The 24,539-nt window shown below is 36.7% G+C and overlaps 1 pseudogene; it reads right to left on the bottom strand.

Annotated features, from left to right (window-relative positions):
- Positions 1-17,234: 17,234 nt before the first annotated feature.
- On the bottom strand, positions 17,235-19,341 carry LOC110707408 (annotated as a pseudogene).
- Positions 19,342-24,539: the final 5,198 nt, after the last annotated feature.

Here is a 24,539-nt window from a genome sequence, read left to right as displayed (position 1 = left end):
GATCAAGGCTTCTTGAAGAGTCGCAACCCTCTTTCGAACCAGGTCAAACTTGAAGGTCGACCCGTCCTTGAGACCTCTGAAAAAGTCAGTATAGGCCACCTCATCCGGTAGCCCTTGAATCTGTATCCTCATCAGGTTGAACCGCCTGATGTAAGAACGAAGCCCCTCCTTCTCGCCTTGCTGAATCGTCCCTAAATCAAGAGTCGTCTTCTTTGCAGGTATGTTCATGGCAAAATTGGAGGTGAATAAGTAAGCAAGCGTCCTGAAATTGTTCACACAACTAGTCGGCAGGTTGCCGAACCATTGTTGTGCGATTCCTTTGAGAGTCGCTGGGAAACACTTGCACCAAGTGGGATCATCCAACCCTTGGAGATACATTAGGTTGGTGAACGCCATCAAATGGTCTTCAGGGTTAGTAGTGCCGTCATAGGCGCCTACTAACACATTTTTAACTTTGGCCGGCTGAGCGGCTTCAGTAATTTCCTTGGAGAAAGCATACGGTTGTTCTCTAAGTCTTAGCAACCGTAGTTGCCAGTCCAAAGGCTGAACATTTTTTGCCGCCTGTCCTCCAAACAAAGGCGGCTGCAGAAAATATTGTTGCGGTACAAATGGTAAGTTTGGTACCGCCTGGTCGTTATGAAATCCAGACTGACGGGAGGTACCTTCTGTCTGACTCTCATGATTTGACTGTGTATACCTCATAGAGGTATTGTGCAAACTATCTTGGAAATCTGAAGTGGAAGCCGACTCTGAGAGTCTGTCGTTCTTCTTCTGCTCTAGCAGTAGCCGAGCGTCTGAGTATGTTTTCTTTGACCCGTCCGCCTGTATATGACGAACAGGCTTCCTCTTCCCTGGCGTGGGAAAACGGTACTTTGTGAAATCAAGCACAGGCGGCTCCCACTTCCTAGAGTTAGGATGAGGGGTCGCCTCTCGTCCTTGAACAGGCTTCCTTCTTCCTGACTGGGAAGGTTTTTTAGCCGACTGCTCCTTAGAGGGAGCAGGCGTCTTCTTATTGATCAACTCTTGGATCTCCCCCTTGAACCCTCTCATGAAGGTCATGAGTTCGTTTCTTGTAATGGGAGCAGACCCTTCTGCCGCCTGTTGCTGATCAGGCAGTGTGCCGACTGGATTACTGAGTCCAGCTTGGTGATCTACCCGTTTTCTCCTTTCAGTGTGACGGGTACGTCGGGCCCTTAGGGTCCCGTCTGAGGCTGTGTGCGCTTCAACTTCAACCTCATCTTCGGTATCATGATCTGAGTGAACTTGAGGGTTGTCCAGGGGACGCCTCTCTTCTGGAGTCGGTACAAACGTTGATGCCATCTCAAAAGTACTTTTCCCACAGACGGCGCCAAAATGTTTCGGGGTTTTTTGATGTCCTGCGGGAGAGTTACAATTCCGAGACTGGAACCGGACGCCTGTACCTGCAAAACAAACGGAGACTCCGGGTGATTGGAGTTCTGCCTCCAAGGGTCAAGTTAGTACTTGTTTAGGGAGTAATTAATGCAGAAAACGGTAAATGAGTCTCTCTAGGTGAGAGTGTTTAATGTGCGTCATCCCCTTTAATGAGGATTAATGAAGGTATTTATAACCTTGGGAAGCGTGCCAATCTCTAGGTTTAGGTTAAACCTAGGGCTGACTGGGCCTCCCACAAGGATTGGGCCATGGGGTGAACACGTGTCGTGTCGCAATTGGTCCATGGTGGACGGATCACTGCTTGACACGTGGCAGGCTCCTGATTGGGCCACTTGTCAGATAGTGATTGGTGGGAAAAATCCCCTATCAATGCTCACTGTAAGTACCATCAAGGAAGGGGTCACTCCACCAAGTAGTGTTGGAACTTAAAGACGCTATTCAAGATCTAGTGGATGCCAACAAACTTCCTGTCCCTCCAGGCGGCAAGAAGCGATAATCAACTATGAAGACAAGGCGCGAGATGAAGCCTCAGCACAAGATTTCATGATATTTTTGTTCTTTTTATCATTCATTTCCCTTTTCCCATTCATGTCTAGCCACTACTAGAAAATAGGCCATTTTCGACGGAAAATTTTTGTCGGAATCACCCTGAAATCCGTCGGAAAAACCAGTTCCGACGGAATTTCCGTCAGATTCGGTTGTCAGAAAACCTTTTGTAGGAAAATCGACCATTTCCGACGGAATTTTCGACGGAATTCAAGCATCGGAAGAGATTTTCCGGCCCGACAAACCACCACCGCCATATCCTATTAAAAAAATAAAAACAAAAATACGCCGCAGCACCACCGCCACGACATATCACCACCTCTTACCACCACAACCCTGTACCCCCACCCAAATGCAGGAAGAACCCAGTACCCCCACCTTAACCCACCTCACTTAACCTATCACCACAACCCAGTACCCCCACCCTAACTAAACCACCCAACCACCCAAACCGAACCAGACCCACTACCTTAACCCACCCCACTTAACCCTAACCAACCCAAATCCAGATCTACCACCCAAACAAAACCCAGATCAACAACCCTAACCAAACAACCACCCAAACATAAACAAAAAAAAAAAAACAATCACAACCACAACTACTGCCGAAAACCACAATTATAACCTAAAAATTAACAAAAAATAAAAAGAAAAGAAAAAAAAGAGAAAGAAAATTAAAATCAAGAAAACATACCTTAACACCAAGATTGGATGTTAATTTCTCATCGAATTTGGTTTAATACGGCCAAATTTGATCATGAAACCTCTAGATCTAGAGGTTTCATGGTCGAATTTGACCTGAATAACCATGCGACGCTAGCAAGAAGGAAGACAGACAACACCTTCATGGTCGAATTTTGCTTTGTCGAATTTAACCCAGACCCAACCCCTCGCCAGCGACAAAGAAAAGAGAAGAGAGAAAGGGAAGGAAAAGAGGGAAGAGAAGAGAGAAAGAGAAGGAGAAGAGAGAAAGAAGAAGGAGCGTAGGTTGCGTAGTGGTGGTGGTGGTGGTGTTGGTTGCGCAGCGGCGGTGAGTTTTATTGTTGGTGTGAGAAGGAGAAGGAGAAGAGAGGAGAAGTGAGAAGGAGAAGAGAAATGACGACAATAGCGGAGGAGAGAGAAGGAGGGAGGAGAGAGAAGGAAAGAGGAGAGGAGTTCAGAGAGAAAGAGAAGAGGAAAGAGGAAAGAGAAAGAGAAGAGAGGCGGAGAGAGAGAAGAGGAGAGGAGAGAGAAAAGAGAAATGAAGGGGGAGGGGGTGTTCCGGTTTTTTTAGGGTTTGGGGTTTTTTATTATTTTTTTTTTAAAAATCCATAATTCCGTCATTTCCGACGGAATTTAAATCCCTCGGAAACTAAGTATTTTCCGATGGATTTAAATTCCGTCAGAAAATTTTCCATTGGAAAAAATTTAAATCCATCATAAATTTCGTTTTTTCCGACGGATTTTCGCGTCCGTCGGAACACATCCGTCGGAAGTTGACCTTTTTCTAGTAGTGAGCGTAGGTTTACCGTTTAGAATTTCTATATGTTTCATGTGTTTCATTCATCTTTTCCATTAATAAAATGAGCATATATCCTTTACATCTCGATCATATAACTTTTCATTCAAAAAAAAAAAAATAAATAAATCAATTGCCGAACCAAACACAAGGTACACCAATGACTTGAGGCACCTTTGCAACCCATTCATTCCCCATTAACCGTTCAATCACATATCATTTCTTCGTTAACCACTTTGAGCCTCATCTAACGTTTGACCTTCATTTCTTCAATCCACATTCACCTAACCCTGGGATGGGAAGGTGTGCAATTTGTGTAACATTTTAAAACAAGTTAAAAAAAAAGAATGACAAAAATAAAACAATGTCTAAGGGCAAGTGTTCCAATGTCTGTGATTTGAACACGTCTCAAATTGCGTCTCTCGTCGAGTGATTGGTACCGTGCCTGAGAAACATGAATGCTAAGTGAGTGATGGACCGCATGATCTGAGATTGCCCACAGTGATTCAAAAAAATAAAAAAGAACAAAAATTCAAACAATAAAATGTGTGAAAAATAAAAACTTGCAAGTTCAAATTTCAAATACACAATTACACATCTTGGGGGTATTCTCTCGGGTCTTTAGCCTTTTACCCTTTTCTTCTTTAAACCATCAGCTTAACCACATTACAACCCTTGAAAGACCTCTTTGAGGTGTACATACACTTGTGCAAAGTTCGGCTAGAGCTACATTCGGCCTGATTCCTAACGATTACATAGGCAACCTCACATCGAGGTGTGGCCACATTCACATTCATTCATATATGATCGAGTCAAAACATTTTCAATGCTTATCCCTGTCCATCTAGATCTAGACTTGGGGGCTTGAACCCACATCACTTAGCTTACCTAGCCTAAGGAGTCATCATCTTTGACCCTTCTCACATCTATTCCCATCACCATAACCTTTGCAGCCAGCCTTAGTATCACTTTCACACACTTCATTCACATATTCATGGCCATATCCTCCTTCCCTTAAGAACCCCTTATCATGAAAACTTGTTCCCACACGACGCATGCTTCATGACGAAATCCAGCAAAATCATCATCATTCGATAGCACTATCACAAATGTACTTAGCGTCCTGACCTAGGTACATTTATCAAGATTCATGCAAGATGTGCTTAGCTCCCTGACCTAAGCAACATTCACAATTGCATACATTATATATTGTGCTTAGCTCCCTGACCTAAGCAACATTCACAATTGCATACATTATATATTGTGCTTAGCTCCCTGACCTAAGCAACATTCACTAAGATTCGTGGTTACAATTGCTTAGCTCCCTGACCTAAGCAACATTCACTAAGATTCGTGGTTACACTTGCTTAGCTCCCTGACCTAAGCAACACTCTGCAATCACCATTGTATACGTGCTTAGCTTCCAAACTTAATTAACTTTCAAGATTATTTGTTTTTTTTTCACACACTATATATGATGCTTAGCTTCCTGACCTAGGCAACATACATCGACAACAAACTGATGTGCTTAGCTTCATGACCTAAGTGCATTCATTGATCATGTCACATGATGTAATTGTCCTTAGCCTCCTGGCCTACAAACATTCAACATGCATACATTATTTTCAACACGAGCAATTTAATTTGATCCATGCGATTCATCTCGTTTTGCTCATTGAGGAAGTTCAAAGCTTTTTCCTTTTTTGCATGTCTTTTCTTTTGGGGAAGTTCAAAAACTTTTTCAAAATTTTCTTGGCGAGAAGTACAAAACTTCTTCTATTTTTCATCTTTTTTCTTTTGGGGAAGTTCAAAAACTTTTTCAAAATTTTTATTGAGGAAAGTTCAAAAACTCTAACTCCTTTTTTCGCGTCTTTCATTTTCGGGAGAAAGTCGGTACCCTCCATTCATGACAAAATCCTCCACTCATGACAAAACATGAAAAAAACGACATAATTTTTTTAGCTTTTGCATTTTCATTTGCTTGTGTCTGCACACACACTCAAATCATACACATACACACAGAATCACAAGTCATACACATGTCATGTCGTGTCAAGTCAAGCTTGGTCAAGTCAGTTGGACAAGTCAATCACAGTTTATGCGAGTCCTTTGGCAAATTCCATTTTGCAGGTCCCAGGTATAGCCCACGTTTGGGGATAAGTGAACCATCAATAGTCCACGTTCGGGGATAAGCGAACCATCTACAGCCTACGTTCGGGGATAATCGAACCATCTACAGCCCACGTTCGCGGATAAGTGAACCATCTACGGCCCACGTTCGGGGATAAGCGAACCATCTACGGACCACGTTCGAGGATAATCGAACCATCATCATTTTTCAAATACTCAGTGATCATCTATCATTTAGTAGGCTGCTCGAGGCGTAGGAGCCTACGTAGAAAACTACTAACCATATTTGCCACCGATACACTGGTGTCAAATACGCATTCTATCCCTTACTCTTTATCTGTGGAACTAATGCTTTTCTGCATGTATCGGCGTATACAGAGTGATTTATGATCGCAGAACGTCTTAAATCATTCTCCGTCCTTATCGACTACTTTGACTATCGTTTTCTAAACTTACGCTTCTACAAACTCAGTCAAAGTGAGGGCTTCTGTAGACACCTGAAAATGTCTCCCCAAAACCAAACCCGATGATGAACAACCTTTCACCGCCATTATTGGTCGGGTCGAGTATTTAGTCTCGGGAGTGCTTAAAATCCATGTTCAGTCAAACATATTAAGTCAACAAATCAGTCAAACCATTTACTCATATCCTAGCCCAACTTATATCCTAGCCCAAACCCTTTTAATTCATTTCGTGTTATTTATTAATTAAGCCCTATTAATAAATAATAAAAACTCTAAGCCTGAAATTAATCCGGAATAGCTGAAACAACGCATAAAATATCACGTTTTCAGTCATTAAGCATGGAATAAATGAATCTGGACTGTTTTCAAGAAAACATGTGCACCGTGTCACGGCAGATATGCCGCGTCACGGTATTCCGCGCCGTGTAGCGGTACACATGCCGTGATGCGGCATTTTTCTACGGTTTCTCCGCGGCGCCTTTTCACTTCTAGGGTTTCGTGCTTCACCCCTCACATTTTCACTATAAATACGAACTTGATTTCTCCAGTTTCGGGGCACCAAGAATCATTCTCTTTCCCCCTGCACCAACAATCATTCTCTTCTCTCTTTAGCCTAAACACTAGCCACCCTATTTTCTCATAATACTTCCCCTAAGCACTCCAAGGAGTCCATACTTGACCCGAAGTTCTATACTTAAACCAAGGCGTGAAAGGTAGAATTAACTGAGGGTTTAGACTAAATCAACTCTACTTTTCATTTAATTTAATTTAATTTGTTATTATTTATTGAAGTTATTAACAGTTTATTCATGATGTAGCAATTCAAGGAAACGCGGAACGTGAGTAGTTATTTCACTTAATTACTCTTTTTATTATTCTTGTTGCTAGTATCATGATTAGGTTTATCATTAGTTTTTTTGGCTAACGTTATTATGGTTAAATTGCTTCCAATGTTGATGTTGATTTTTATTATATTTATTGATCACCGTATTGCATGTTTAAAGGGAATATATAATTGAATATCACGATTAATAAGATAATTTTGACGACTGGTTTAGGTTCCTTTTTAATCGTTGTTTGATCGAAGTGATTACGATATTTTAGAATTATATGTTGCATTAAAAAAAACCAATTTAGCTTAATATTAGTTTTGAGCAAATTGAATCTTTGTTTGCATGCCTTTGAGATCGCAGGAATCACTTTTCACAAAAAGAATCGAGTAGAGGCCAATACGGGCGAATGTGACTCCATGACTCACTTCGTACCATCATCCCCGATCATCCTTTCGTGGTTCCGGACCATATGGAGTTAGTAATCTCAAGGATTATGAATGGGGTGTAACCTTCACGGGTCAATCGTTGTTGCCTATCGTTGTCCCTTATCGTGGTTGCCTTAAATGATCCGTGAACGGTTTACATGTTCCTCAAAAACTTGTTGGTGGCTCCCTAGTTTCCTTGTCCCTAATCGTATATGTCAATTTCCACTTCCTATGAGTGTCAAGCATATTCATAACATATTTAAAGTAGGTTCTTTTCGAATGACGCCTACTGTACCCAAATATATTTTTTTCTTGCATGTGGTACCACCCAAGATTATAGTTAATTAAAACAGTAACACTTGTTAATTAAAACGTTAATTGTATTTGGTACCACTGATCTACTTCATTCATTCATTCTTCCATTTGTACACAAATCTACTACAATGGCGGTTCTCTCTTTTCATACCCCCTTCGCCCTCTCCTCTTAGGCTCATATCCCCCTTCTCCTTCTCCTTCCCTTCATCTCTCCGCTGATTCCAATTCTCTCTCTCCTTCACCCTACAAACGTCGTTTCTGACACTATTCACCATCCCCCTCGCCGGAAAACTCACCGTATAACTTCCACAAACGGTGTTGCCTGTGATATATGGTTGAAGTTTTAATCGTTATCTATTACGTGTGATTGATACATGAATTTCCGTTTAAGTTGAAGACGATGATTTTTGCTGTTATAATTGTTAATTAACTTTATTTCTTCAACTATGCGTCGAAATTTCTCCAGAAAATTTGACAATATGTCTGAATTTTCTTTGTATAATTTTTGTAAAATCATTGTATAGTTTGATCGGGTTAATATATTGACGTATTTTGAGCTCATTATACCACTGATTTCTTCAACAAAGGAAAAAAAAAAGGACGATCAATTTAGATTCTGGAGCCTTACTGAATTGCAACGAGTGTCGTGTAGTATTGTTTTGATTGCTCTGAATCAATTGTTTTTTTTTTGAACAATTCATTCGAAAAGAAAAGGTAGAAGAAATTGTGTGGTTTAATATGAGCTTAATTTGCCTTAATTTGATTATTATGTTTAGATTAATTGCTTATTTTTGCTCCTTAATTTGCCTTATATCCTGCTAGGTGGGTGATACAAGGACTAAGATCGAATATTTTTGTTGTTGTTAGTATATAATACTATTGGTATGCGGTTTCGGTAAAAATAAAAATAAAAATTAACGTTTTAATTAATGGAGTGTCATTGTATTAGTTAACTATAATCTTGGATGGTACTGCGTGGAAGAAAACGTATAATTGAGTACCATATGGAAAAGCCAAAAATTTAGTGGTACCATATGAAAAATCTCAATAATTTATATGATTTCTTATAATGCTAATATGTCTTTATTTTTTATTACTTGAAACGCTTGAATTTTTATACTATTCGCCTAATTTATGTTGACTCTTCATATGTATGTGATTATGAAATTTATGATAGAAGAAAATCACGTTTCATTATACACCTTCATCATTGTATCGAGTTCTATAGTATATACTACCTTCATTCTTGAAAGTTTTTACACTTTTAATATGTGTTTAAAGTTACTAAACATTAACTATAAATTTTAACAATCGCATACTTTGATGCTTGAATTTTTATACTATTCGCCTAATTTATGTCGACTTCTATGTATGTGATTAAGATAGAACTAACATAAACAAGTGGGATCACCGTTTCATTATTTCCCCTCATCGTTGTATCGACTTCTATAATATATACTACCTGTGAAGGATAATGATGATTATATTATCATTATTATTATTATTAGTTATTGTTTAGATTATGCAAATTCCTTGATTTACCCCTTTAGGTTAATAGTAAAAAATATCCCTAACTATTAGCTAATGTACGTAGTCAAATGCTCAAACGCATCTAGTCGCATTCTATTGCTTACTCATGTATTATATATACATGGAATCACATAATATAATTCAAGCTTTTTAACATTCTCTTTCTCATAACACTATCACTACCTTCATTCTTGAAAGTTTTTAACTCTTTTAATATGTGTTCAAAGTTACTAAACATTGACCATAAATTTTAACAATTGCGTACTTTAAACATAATCACGTGAGCAATGGCGGAGCCAGGATTTGTAATCCGGGGGGACAAATTTTAGATGTTTAATAATCGACAATAATTTTAAGAAAAAAAATGATCACATAAATTGTTTAATATATATTTGAAATCGCTTATGAGATATGACAATTATTCTTATATGGTGAAAGAGGAGTTGTTAAAAGATTAATTGCATATTAAGAAAATTATTAAGCAAAAAAATAATTTCTTTGCTGGTAAACCCGAATTTTAAGGTATGTAATCCTCAATAATCGATAAATATGATTTATCAAATGATAAGCATAAAACAAATTGATAATAGATGTAACACATTAGTAATCACTATCAACAAGACGATACTTGATTAAACAGTTAAATGAGAGTAGTTAGAGGTTTGAAAACTTATAATACTTTGTATATATAAATTACATACTATATAATGAAATTTAAAAACAAGTTAAAAAAAAAAGGGGCAAAATCCAAAAACAAGAAAAAGAAGTTAAATGGGAGCACTTTGTATAAACTATAAAATGAAATAAAAATAAAGTACAAAAATAGCAAAAAGAAACCAAAAAAATGATTGGGTTAAGAATCAAACCTAGGAATCAAAGAGAAATACAAGCTTTACTCAAGCCCATCAACCACCAAACCAAATGTTGTCTTTGTTATACAAGGTATACATGTAAGGTATTTATTCTTATTTACAGCATTTGTCTAAGCTAATATAAATTAATTTTTTTTTTAAAAAAAATGGGGGGACAACCGTCCCCCCTTGTTCCTACGTGGCTCCGCCACTTCCCGTGAGATATTGTTAGATTTTGTTTTGATTTATAATTTTTCAAATATTAATTTTCTTAATTTTGCCGCATACAAAATTGGATTAGCTCGACCTTCTGACTTAGATTAGTCTGATATTCGCTTCTTACTTAGATTAGCTGGTTTTTGGTATGTTAGTAGATATTTATGCGGATTTTAGATATCGACACTATTGTGTTAGATTTGTGTAAGTATGTAGTTACTAATGCGTATGTTTTATTATATATTTCTTCAACAGGTTTCATTGCAATACAAGTTCTTTATCGGATCAAAAAATGTTTCATTGCAATACAGGTTCTGAATTGGATCAAAATAGGCTTCTAATATTAATATTTAATAAATGACAAAACGAAATAAAAATAATTTCAGGAATAAAAATTACCGATGGCCTTGGCCATCACTAAAATCTTTTTTCAGTTTTTTTACAGACAAGTCATTGGTATTTTACCTTTACCGATGGCCTAAAACCATCGGTATTTTAATTTAATCGATGATTTTAAGCCATTGATAAATTTAATATAATACCGATGGCTTTAAGCCATTGGTGATTTCAAATATTCCTATGGTCTTGGTGTAGGGATTTAGGTACTCTAAGCAGAATTTCATGAATCATATTCATACGCACCTAAAACAAAATCGCATGCATAACACACAAGAATCACATAATTATACCTTTGAAGCGTGATTTCCACGTGGCAATTAATTGACAATTAGGGAGAGAATAGAGCCCCAAGCGTTGCTCCTCTACTTAGTCCACGGGATTCGAATGAGCCGTCCACGAATGCTATATTGGTCGGATGAAGGAGGAAGCACCATGATCACCACCTTTGCGGACAACCGGCCACCACCACGAACCACTACCACCGAGCACACAGCACCGACGCACAAGGAGAGGGACGGATGAGAGTGAAAGAGATTTTGAGAGGGGTTGGCTTGTGTTTGCTAATTAGGGTTTGATCTAATGATCACTGAATCTTATGATCAACCCTAGGCACCTAGTCTATTTATAATCATATTATAATTAGACTAAGAAGCAAAGCCCAAACCCTCTAAACCTACCCATATGGCCGGCCACCTAGAGGGATGAGGCCCAACATGGGCCTGTTCCTCTTATGCTCAATCTAGTTCCTTTATGTGACCTTATAGGATCCGTTCAATTGGGCTTTGGGATATTTTACTAGTCCAAAGGTCGTAAGTACTTCTAGCTATGATAAAACGACGACCCAAAAGAACGAACTTAATTATCTCTATAATTTGATCCATTATATATCTAGTAATTGTAATTGACGAAAACATAAAACCTTCAATCTCCCATTTGTCTGAGACAAGTGTGCAATATTCAAATTCCTTAAGTCAATATGTGTCGATTAGATAATATGATTGCATCACATGTCGAGATCATATTAATCTACAAATCATTTCTTGAAGTCTGAGTTAGAATTGCAAAATAAATGATTACTATGTAATCCATTTGAGCACGACCATGCATTTTTCTCAATTCTCCCTCTTCAAAAGGCTATGACACATTTCCTAATTAAATAGGTAGACTCAATCCAATCTTGTAGCAACTAAAGCTCCCACTTAACTTTAGAAGTAACTTGGCAACACCCTTTATAGTCCCCTTTTACAGCATGATGTTTTGATGTCCCACAGTTAAATCTATCATTGAATGAAATCAGTGTTCCACTAATGTCAAAGGAATCCACTAATATATTCGGAAGTTCTAGATATACTTGAACTTCAAAGTAGGTTAATAGTTCGATCATGTATCATTGATGAATCACATTTATATAGGATTTATAGGCACGTTTATGCTAGTTTTATAGCTGTTTTTTTAGGTTTTTTTGTCGCTTTTTAGGTCGCAAATACATAAGTTGTTTGTTTTGTACTCTATTATGCGCTGTTTATGTTTTTCTTAATGTTTCAGGTGATTTCATAGTCATTTGGACGCTTTTGTAGTGTTTGGAGTAGTTAATTCGGATGATATTTGGATGGAAGTCGATGAATTGAGTTTATTTATCGGAGATCCCATGTTCGTGGATGTAGATTTTGATTATTATGTGCATGAGGAATGAAAATAGCATTCACAAGGGTCGCTATGCATCTTTCGGATATGAATTTGAGTTTAAAACGAAGAAAAACGATGGTTTACAAAGTGTCAAAATAGACATTTACTCACTCTTTTGATCATAACTTGAATTCTAGAAATTGGATTGAAGTAATTCAAGTTGCGTTGGAAACTAGACTTGAAGAGATTTTCAACGATAGGTAACACGCCCCAAGAAGCCTCCTGAAACAGAAGTTATAGACGTTTTAATCTAAGTCATGCAGTCAGCGACGAAGTGCAGCACCCGTGGCCAGCGTTGCGGGTCTGTCTCGCGCCCACACAAAGTGCGCAGCACCTACTGCCAGCCCGCAGGCTGTGCCTACGCCCGCAAGTTCTGCCGAGCAACCTAAGAAGCCCACGAAGCATCATCGCTGCACATATAGCTCGTGTCCTTCGACCTCGCTTACGGTTTTATGCCATATCATCATCTATCGTCTAATAATAATACAACTTATGTAATTTATATTTTCTTATTTCTTTTCTTTAATTATTTTTAGATTAGAATATTTAGGATAATATGAATACTATAGGGATATTATTTTTCCCTTATGCTTTTTATATCTTTTATTATTTTACGTTCTTTTTAGTTTTCTCTCTAGCCCTAGTTTCTTATGGACAATTCCATGGATTCCTCCATGGTTTTGTTCTTGAGTTTGTTACTTTAATTTATAGAGGTAATTTTATTTCTTTGCTTCGATTATGTTTTCTTTATTAGATTTAGTTTTTATTATTTATTTCATGTTTGAGTAGTTTGATTTCTAGTGTTTGGGAATCCATGTTTGTATAATGAATTTTGAATAATATTATTTATATTTTGATTATTGATTTCCCTAATTGATAGTGTTTTATTGTTAATCTTACAACCTGATCAATTGTTTGATTAATTATTGTTAATAAGAGGTTGAATCGAAAGATCATACTTTTAGAGGCTTACCTACAATTAGCAATTCTGATTATGTTAGCGACCGAACTACATATGTTGAATTGAGAGCGTTAAGCCCCGACCGTAGGCTTAGCAATTGCTCTAGATAATTGATTGATTGAATTGTTATTGATATTTGATAGATTTAGAACTATAAACATGATGAACCATAACCCTAGGTCTTTTTATTATTTATATTCTTATTTTAATTTAGATTGCCCTTCAATCCTGAATTTTGTTACATAGTTTAGTTTCTCCAATTTCTTAGAAGTTAGATTGAATAGTCATCTCTCTGTGGATTCGACCCTACTTACCCTACTACATTGTTAGTTGGTTTTGTTAGGAATATATTTTTGACAGGTGTACGACAATCTATCAATCATTTATACATAACCATGTGATTGACCGAGCATCTCTACCCTATAGCCCATGAAACTGCGTTATCCAATCAATCTTACATGCCAATTCATTCATTAAAATCATTTATGTCCAATTTAATGATTTCAAATTAGGAATTTAAATAATTTATGAATTTAGTACACCCGTGGGGTTTCATTCACCAAATCACGTATTTGATGATCCCATCAATTCATAATTATTTTGGACATTTTATTTAATATCATACCACGATTAAATAATAAGAGAAATGAAAATTTCTAATTAAACATAATTATGCAAGTTAATTAATGTATTACATATGTAATAAGTTTTCTCAAAACAAATACAACTTAAATTACATAACTTGCTTCAATCCAGAAGCCCTAGTGTGACTCTCATGCTTGGGCTGTGGAAGAGCTTTAGTAAGCGGATCAGCGATATTCTCATCCGTATGAACTTTGGAGAATTTGACATCCCGCCTGTTAGCGATCTCTCGAATGAGTTGATACTTACTCTCAACATGTTTGGACTTGTTATGTGACCTTGGATCCTTTGATTGAGCAATGGCGCCATTGTTATCAAAAAACAACTCAATTCCTTCTTGAGCACGTGGTACAATGTCTAGCTCAGTAAGGAACTTCTTGATCCAAACTGCCTCTTTAGTTGCTTCTACCGCAGCCAAATACTCAGTTTATGTCGTAGAGTCTGCGACAGTGCTTTGCTTCGAACTCTTCCAGCTCACTACTCCTCCATTCAGACAGAAAATGTACCCTGATTGAGATTATTGAAAGTCATCTCTATCAGTTTGGAAGCTCGCATCCGTACAGCCCTTGACAACTAGTTCACTTTCGCCACCATAAACTAGGAACATTCCTTTAGTCCTTCTCAAGTAATTAAGGATGTTCTTAGCAGCTGTCTAGTGTGCTTCTCCTGGATTTGCTTGAAATATGCTACACATGCTCAAGGCATATGCAACATCCAGCCTTGTACATATCATGGCATACATAATAGACCCTATTGCAGAGGCATAAGGTACATTAGCCATACGTTGCAACTCTTCTTGCTTTTGAGGGCACTGAGTTTTATTGAGCATAGTACCGTGAGACATGGGAAGGAGTCCTCTCTTAGAGTCTTGCATTTCGATCCTGTCAAGGATCTTATCAGTATAAGTCTCTTGACTTAGTCCAATCATCCTTCGAGACCTATCTTGATGGATCTTAATTCTCAATATGTACTCAGCATCTCCCAAGTCTTTCATAGAGAAACAACACTTCAACCATTCCTTGACTGACTCAAGCATTGGTATGTCGTTCCCTATGAGTAGTATGTCATCTACATACAAGACTAAGAAAACTAGGCTACTCCCACAAGACTTCTTGTATACACAAGGTTCTTCTTCGCTCTTGAGAAAACTAAACTATTTGATTGCCTCATAGAAACGAATGTTCCAACTCCGTGATGCTTGCTTCAATCCATAAATGGATTTATGAAGCTTGCAAACCTTTCTAGGATTTTCTGGATCCTCAAAACACTCAGGTTGTGTCATATACACATCCTCCGTCAAGAACCCATTCAAAAAGGGGGTTTTGACATCATCTGCCAAATTTCATAATCGAAAAATGCAGCAATCGCTAGAAGAATCCGAATAGACTTAGGCATTGCTACTGGGGAAAAGGTTTCATCATATACAATACCATGAATTTTTCTGAACCCTTTTGCAACCAATCTCGCTTTATGGATGTAGGAATTTCCATCTTTGTCTGTTTTGATCTTGTAGACCCATTTGCATCCAATGGGTTTGACCCTATCAGGCAAGTCCACTAGGGCCCACACATCATTTTCAGACATGGAGTCCATTTCGGATTTCATGGCCTCAAGCCATTTTTTAGAGTCAGGACTCTCTAAAGCTTGCTTGTAGGTTGTGGGTCCCGCACATTCTAATAGAAATTTTTTGGAATCCTCAGTTAATAGAACATCAATAAACTGTTTGTTTCTAAGTCTGAGTGACCTACGAGGGGTGGGAGCAACAATAGAAATATTCTCTTCAACTCTTTGAAGATTTTCGTAAGAATTAGATTCAAGCAGGACGATAGGAGTCTCGCTAGTTGAATTAGCTTGCTCCGACGCATGATTTGTCAAACTAGTTGACTCATGTGCCCTCGCCTTTGAAGTGGTGTTATCCACATCCATTTGTTGCTCATCTCGAATTTCTTCGAGAACTACTTTACTCCCACTTGCACTAGACGAAAAAGATAAAAAGGCACCGGTTCAAACCCCCCCTTTGGCACCGGTTTTGAACCGTTGGGTATTTGAGGGATGCCAAATCCATGAAAATTTGGCACCGGTTCAAAACCGGTGCCAACTAAAGCATTTAGCACCGGTTAACCGGTGCTAACTACATGATAATAGAAGTGTACTCGTAATTCCCCAATATCATACTTGTATATAAACACGACACAACAACCAAAGCTTTGAGCCACAGGGTCAAGTTGTTCACATAATTTCTAAAATCAAAAACATGTAAGATTCCAGAATTAGGATAACAATTAAGCACTATAATATAGTACTAACAAGAAGATGCAATAGAGCTTTCTGGGACAAATCCATAATTGCTTAACTGATTACAAAACCCATGATAATCCCTAAATTTTTCGGCAGAGCAATTCTGTAAAAAAAGATTGCCAACCAAGTAAACTATAGCCAATTCATCTTCAGAATTTGTTGCTCTTCCTTTGCTGTGCTTAAGCACTCAACAGTTTTGCTAAAGGCAAAACGTACACAAAAAAAAAACAAAAAAAAAGAAGAAGGGGAGCACATAAGGTTATGGAGCAGACTAAGAAATTTGTTGCAAGTGATGCGGCTAGCACTAGAATGGCAGGTGTTATGGAATACGGGTATTGTCCTGAGGGAGTTGTATATAATACTGTAGACGGTTCTTCAAGAATGTATGCTAGATTTGTCAAAAAACAACAACAAAAAAATAGCATTTATTAGTTATTTAGTATAGTTGGTTGTTTGATTGGATTTTGATATAAAATGTAGGAGGAAGCAAGAGCAGTAGGGCTGCTGAGAAGTGAGAAAATGGCAAATTTAGTTGGGTGTTGTTATGAGGGTGATGAGAGATTGCTAGTTGCTGAGTTCATGCCCAATGAAACACTTTCTAAGCATCTATTGCTTCCTTACCCTCACCTTGCTTCCACCTAGGTAAATTATACTCATTCATCATAAAGTTACTTATTTTACAGATGAAGTTCATGATACTTGTTGCTAATTAATTATACTAACAATAGTAGTAGCAATTTAATCCTTTTTTTTTTATCCCTTGTAATATAATTGTGTATATATGGTAATTATACTAAGAGAAGTGTTTATGTATGTAATATAGGTGACAAAAAATAGCAAATTATTTGTAGAGAACGCGACAGATAGGCTAAAGCTGTTTGTCAAGGCATTTTGTGCTAAAGATGATGTATCTTCTCAAGCATTAATCTCTCAAACAAGGTGTTTGGTTGGTAAAGCCAAGAAATTTATTCAGTGCATTAAATAAAAAAAAAAACAAATGTCTCAGGAGAGGAATTAAAATTAGGCTCACCTCAGTTTCTTTCTAAAGTGGAGTAAGAGCTATCACAAGAAATCAGGCATTAGGCCTTTCACGAGCTTCATACTGCAAGCAACGTGATGCTAATCGTCCTAATTTAGTTCCATCATCATTTGAAAAATGGCCCTCTAAATTAGAGTCGATCAACATCGAAAAGTTTTTTCCACGTATGAGATCAAGTGCTTGGGAAAATCAAGAGAATTCTGAGTTAAAATCTTTTGTATTTTGTTCCCAAAACATCTGATAACCATTTAGATTGGTGTGCCAAGACCTAAGGCAATTAGAGAGCCAAAGTGAGCTAAAGAGTTTACAAGATATATACTTTTTTGGGACAGAGGGGTAATTGGAAGGGTGGAGAGCGTGATACGATACTTAACATGTTTTGTAGTTTGACAAAACTTAATATCCAAATCCAATTTCTAAAGTATTGCAAAATTTAAATCATTCATGGGAATGTAAAAAGCTAAGCCAGCTCCAATAAGAGGACTTACAATTTAGCCCTATAATTCTTTCATGAAAGAATTTTGATGTGTCTAATAAAAACCAAATCTCAAGGATATTTGGATACTAATATATGAGTTCTCAAGGATTCTTAGATGCTTATTTCTTTCTAGTTCAAGTGGAGTTACTGGAGTAGCACACTGAATATAGAGGTTAATGAAGCATTAAGAGGGTAAAACATGACATGACACACTGAAAGTTGTATGAAAATTTGAAGTTTACATGGCTTGGCGGTATATGTTTCCTACTGAGCACGTCAAGCAGTAAGGTGCCAAAACTGTAGATCACGCTCTCTGGAGAAATTCGACCTGCTAATTAGAAAGCAGGGCATTAGCTTCCTAGAGAAAGCATGCTTTCAGAAATTAGCAGCTCCATTGCAACAGCTTTATAACATTCTCTACACACATAACTAGAGAGAGACCTTTATCATTGAACATGCAATCAACAAGGAGATCAGGACAAGTCAATATTGTCATGTATACCATTCATCATAGTCTATATTTACGGCAAAATAAATCATTTAGGAAGGGCCAGGTACCTGTCCTCATGTACTCAGGAGGAGTGAAAGCCAAATTTGTACTATAGCTTTTCCCATCTCGGCTGTTTTTCATGAGGCCAAAGCAAGAGAGCCTGGGATTACCATCCTATCAAAAGCTGAGTCACGACATAAAGTATATGGAGAAAAGGATATAGACAAGAGCAAAAATACAAGTTCAATTGTACCTGGTCAAATAGAACTCTATAAGCATTAAGGTCGTGGTACAATGATCTTCCTTTACTGCTACAATATTCCAAGGCTTGTGCTAAACACAATGCCACTCTCAACCTCATAGCCCATTTCAAAGGCTGATTTTCCCCTGAAGTAAATAAACAATTTGAAACTTAAACCAAAATACAATAGCACCATCAACACAACAACTTCACCCATGAATCAAAGTCAACTACATGGAAACTCTATCTACAAACAAGGTTTCCTAACCATTTAAGTCTCATAATGAACGTTGTAAAACTGATGTGCACAAACGTACCAAAACCAATCTTAATCAATTAAAAAAACCTTAAAAAAATATTTGATTATATCGACATTGCCCAACGTTCTCCTTGTCTGTTTGAGAGTCCTAAGAAGATTACACCAATGATGTGGTGCAACCCTTTATTAAGAATACACTGGTTGTACATTGACTGTTGCTAACTCGGCACAAACAATTTAGATAGAACTTGTTTCCCCTTGTCGAAAACATTATACTTTCTCGAAAATTAATAATAGGCATAAACTTTAGCATCTTCAAGCAACGTACCATGGTAATCATACCTCATTGATTATTACATATCGAAAACACAAAAGCAATGCCTAATTCAACACGACACATACAAAGTCCCTTTGATAGAAAAATAACAAATGCATAGTCAAGGTCACAACATTTCAATCTTAAACAAGAAAGTTATAAATTTAGATGATACTCACAGTGAAAGAGATGCTTAGAAAGTGTTTCATTGGGCATGAACTCAGCAACTAGCAATCTCTCATCACCCTCACAACAACACCCAACTAAATTTGCCATTTTCTCACTTCTCAGCAGCCCTACTGCTCTTGCTTCCTCCTACATTTTATATCAAAATCCAATCAAACAACCAACTATAAGATCATTTTGTACCATTTTTGCTACTAATAACTAACACATATATAAAACTATAAGAGCATTGGAAAAAATAGCCACTAACCTTTGAATTTGAACTCTTTTTTGAGGAGCAAACAAACTAGATCTACAATTCCTACAAATGATAGAATAAAAAATATTAAAATTAAAAAACTTAGGGTTTATGGTTAATTAATTGAAACTAAATTAAAAAAAAATAGAAATAAAACCAGAACCCTAAAATTACGAAATTGAAAACCAAATCAACGACAAACCCTAGATTGCGAAGGAATTCAGTAGATTAAGAAGACCACATTACCTAGAAGCTGCTTCAATGGAGGTGAGAAATAAAACCAGAACCCTAAAATTACGAAATTGAAAACCAAATCAACGACAAACCCTATATTGCGAAGGAATTCAGTAGATTAAGAAGACCACATTACCTCGAAGCTACTTCAATGGAGGTGAGAAAGCTCAAAATCGGCTTCAATGGAGAATATAGAGCACGAGGTCAATGGAGGCCAGAGATATGGAGAGAGAAGGAGGTTCTGCTTCAATGAAGTGAGAAAGCTCGTAAACCACTTCAATGGAGAAGGTGAAAATTCGGGATGGTGGAAGAGAAGGAGAAAACTAGAGGGAAAACAGAAGATGGAAAAAACGGGGGGAAAGAAAGAAAGAAAGAAAAGCAGGAGCCCGGTTTTTTTTTAAGAATTTTTTAATAAGTGGGAACCGGTTTGAACCGGTGCTAATTAAATGATTGGCACCGGTTTTGGTTGGAACCGGTGCCAACACTGATTTTTTCAATCCGGCCCATTTATTTTGGCACCAATTTTCAAGAACCGGTGCTAAAGGGGGGGTGCCTATTTCATTTTTTCTACTAGTGTTGGCTTTGTAGAAAGAAATTCCCTTTCTAGAAAGAAACCATCGCGAGCAACAATAAACACTTTGTTATCTGCGCGATTGTAGAAGTAATACCCTTTTGACTCCTTGGGATAACCCACGATGAAACATTTATCTGATTTAGGGCCTAGATTTTTGCCTTTTAAACGTTTTACATAGGCTTCACAACCCCAAATCTTGAGAAAAGATAACTTTGGAAATTTTCCAATCCATAACTCATATGACGTCTTCTCAACTGTTGGACGGGCTTCTGTTTAGTATGTTCGCAGCTGTTTCTAATGCATATCCCCAGAACGATATGTGAAGTTTAGTAAAGCTCATCATCGATCGAACCATGTCAAGCAAAGTTCAATTCCTCCTTTCTGACACATCGTTTAATTGTGGTGGTCCTGGAGGAGTTAATTGTGAAAGAATTCCACAATCCCTCAGATGATAGTCAAAATCCGGACTCAAATATTCACCACCATGATCAGATCGTAGTGCCTTAATTGTCTTGCCAATTTGATTTTGAACTTCATTCTGGAATTCTTTGAACTTTTCAAAGGGTTCCGACTTTTTTTTCATTAAGTACACATAACCATATCTACTTAAATCGTCAGTAAAAGTGATAAAGTAGTTAAATCCATCTCTAGCTTTTGAACTCATTGGTCCACATACATCCGTATGTATGAGTGCTAAAAGGTCATTAACTCTTTCACCCTTTCTAGTAAAAAGTGATTTGGTCATCTTACCTAACAAGCATGACTCAAATTTCTCAAATGATTCATAATCAAATGAGGATAAGAGTCCATCCTTTTGTGATCTTTGGATGCGCGATTGGTTTATGTGACCTAACCTACAATGTCATAGGTAGGTTGGGTTTGAATCATCTGTTTTTCGCTTCTTGTGATCTATGTTGTAAGCATGAGTTGGATAGTCTAAAATATACAAACCATTAATCAGTTTAGCATTAGCATATAACATATTATCTTTTGAAATAAAACAACATTTGTCTCTTAATTCGAAAGAAAAACCTTCAGTATTTAACATAGAGACTGAAATAATGTTCTTGGTAATTGTTAGGATAAAATAACAATTATTAAGCACCAAAATAAGACCAAGAGGGAGCTTTAAATGATAGCTTCCAATAGCAAACCCAGCAACTTTTGCTCCATTTCCTACTCAAAGTGTTATCTCCCCTTTTGCTAACTTCCTACTATCTCTTAAGCCTTGTATGTTATTCACAATATGAGCACCACAACCGGTATCAAATACCCAAGTGAAAAAGGAGTAAGATTGATTTCTACAACAAGAACATTAGGTAACTCTTTACTTTCCGTTTTAAACGACATGTTATGGGGACATTATGGCTTGTGGTAAGACCACCTACCGCAGTAAAAACACTGGCATACATATTTCTTCAGGTACTCTTCAGAATGGTTGACATGTAAATCAACAAGCTTGACTATTGAGCCTTCATCATCATGAATAAGCTTCACGATGTCATAACCAGCATGGAGCGAAAATAGTATAGTGTCATGAGCAAACACATCATTGAATGGTCTCTCAAAGATATCCATTTGGTTAAACAACTCAATCACTTCCCCAACATGGATCTTAACTAACTGACCTGGTATGAGTTTCTTGGCCATAATCTTGCTATGAATGATGTAAGTCTCATACCTTATACTAAATCTTGGGAATCGAATTAACGATTTCCTCAACATTTTTATCAATGATGCCTGCATTGCCCAATGATCGTACACGTCCTCTACATGCATCATATAGGCAATTTAACAGCAAGGTTGGCTCATATTTCTCAAATCTTCTACTCCAACAAATTGGAATGGAAGATAAGATGAGCTTCCTGACTTTCTCTGCATCCGAAACATCTTTCGAATGCCTTTCAGGAGTAAAACCGACTGTGAATCTGCTTTCAATTGGGATATATACGCGAGCTTCGAGCCCATGGCTCTTTAGAACACTTCTTAGCTCCCTTTCCCTATCCCTGAAGTTTGTTAGGTTTAGCCTTGTTTTCAATTTGGGTGGCAAGTTAGTGTTGTCATTAATGCTATTCATCTATAAACAAAATAAAGCAAAGTTCAATAATTATGTTTAATATAAAATTAAAATGCACCATAAATAAATTAAATAGGGTGGTTTAAAGCACCTTATTTAATATTAAGTGGTCCTAATTAAATTAAGTGATTCCAATTCAAGATCCTTTATTTGTGTGATAATTGACCGGACTTAGCCTTACCATCAACCATTACATTTTCAAGGTAAGTAAACTCTTTACTAATTGCAACTCTTGGTTGAATAATTAACCATCTCATGTTCAATTATTACCCTTTGCTTTCTTTAGGTAATCTTGGGAGCACAACCAATTAAAATTGTAAAACTTGATTTACCCCAAGTTACCTAAGATATAAAAATGACACCCAGCTTTGGCATGACCTATAATTAATTATCAAAGGGTTGTTGGGTTTTTAATTAAAAAAGCAATCTCAATATTACGGAGACCTAGATTTATTATGTTGTGATAAATTTAGTGAACTCTAGTGCATCGTCAACAACATAAATAAAACCTAACATGCATAATCTACTAATACATAAAATAAAGCATGACATAGTATGGCCCCTTAGTCCTAAGACCCTAATCTTGAAAAGCTCCCACTTGAACCTTCATGGATCTCTATCCACCTTGCTCCTTTGGGACTTCACTTCATGGGCTTCTTTGTACTAAACTATTTAAATAACTAATCTATTTACTTTAAATAAAAAGTTACCAAAATACTTAACAGTACACATACCGTATTTAGATTACAAAAATACATTATGATGCGTAGATTGTATTTAGAATCTATGGGCCATACTAGTCTAAATATAGCATAATAATATATATCATATATTATAAAAATGCCACATAATAAAATCAATCAACATGCTTGCCAAAATTAAAATATCGAATATTCTTAATTAAGGGAACGCAATTCCTAAAATATTTTATATTTTTAAATCGTAATTAAATAATATCGTATATTATTCATTACCATCTATAAATTATCATATATTTTAAATTGGGTATAAGATAGAATCAAATCTTGTTTTAATATGGAAAGATAAATCATATTTATTTTCCATGATTGTCCTAACTAATTTAGGAGATTCTATCCTAATACTAGCCAATCAAATAATTTTAAAATCAATTATATCCTAAAATAATTATGGGATAATCACATTATTTAAAAAAATTATTATCCTTTTGAAATATTGCTCAAAATATCCTATCAAATCCTATCCAAAATAACAACCTTAATTATGAATAACTACCAAAAAACAACTTTTGAAATTTGATTTTATCTCAAAATAAAATCAGATTTTATGTTGAAAATATTTTTAAAAAAAAATTTATGTATTTTTTTTAAAAACGTGCGCTGCACGTGCTGGCCATCGTGGTCGGCTAGCAGAAGCTAGCCACGGTGGTTGGCCACTTCACAGCAGCCACCACGCAAAGCAGCAGCAAGCAGCAGTGGCAGGCACAATAGCAGCGTGCACGCTTCTCAGCCACCCTTTTGACCACTTGCACCCCTTCCCCACCCTCCCTCTCGGACCAGCAGCGACAGCCACCGTGGCTGCCGCGCAAAACCCCCCCTTTTTCTACAATAATAATTTAATTAAAACTACTTTTGTAAAATTAAATTCAACTAGTCCAAGAATTAAAATTAAATCTCTATTCAATTTTAGATTAGGGTTCTTCATGAAAGTTAATCCCAATTTAATTTAACACTTAAATTAATTCATTGATCATGTAAAATTCACAATTTATACATTAAATCAATGCTATTAAATTTATGAAACAAGTTTAAAACAAAATTGAACAAAACAAGCTCATAAAATCAGATTTTAGGGCTTATTAGGTTCGAAATTTTCGAAAAAATTAGGGTTAGGGTTCGAAATTTTCGAACCAATTTGGGCAAAACTTTGGTCCATATTAGGGTATTTTAAGCATAATTAAATCACATTTAATATATTCCAAGCATTAAATCACATTTAAAACAATAATTAAACCATAATTAAATTAATTCTCCCTCTTAATTGATTATAAAATTATGAACATGGACTTCAAAATAATCGTATTATTATAATCAAGCATGTTCATGCAAGAGGCTAACTGATACCAGTGTAGGGATTTAGGTACCCTAAGCGGAATTTCATGAATTATATTCATACGCACCTAAAACAAGATCGCATGCATAACACACAAGAATCACATAAT

This window comes from Chenopodium quinoa, unplaced genomic scaffold (assembly GCF_001683475.1).
Source record: "Chenopodium quinoa cultivar QQ74 unplaced genomic scaffold, ASM168347v1, whole genome shotgun sequence".
In the NCBI taxonomy this organism is placed as follows: Eukaryota; Viridiplantae; Streptophyta; class Magnoliopsida; order Caryophyllales; family Amaranthaceae; genus Chenopodium; species Chenopodium quinoa.
Note: the sequence above shows the minus strand (reverse complement) of the source record. Positions and strands in the feature narration are given on the sequence as shown.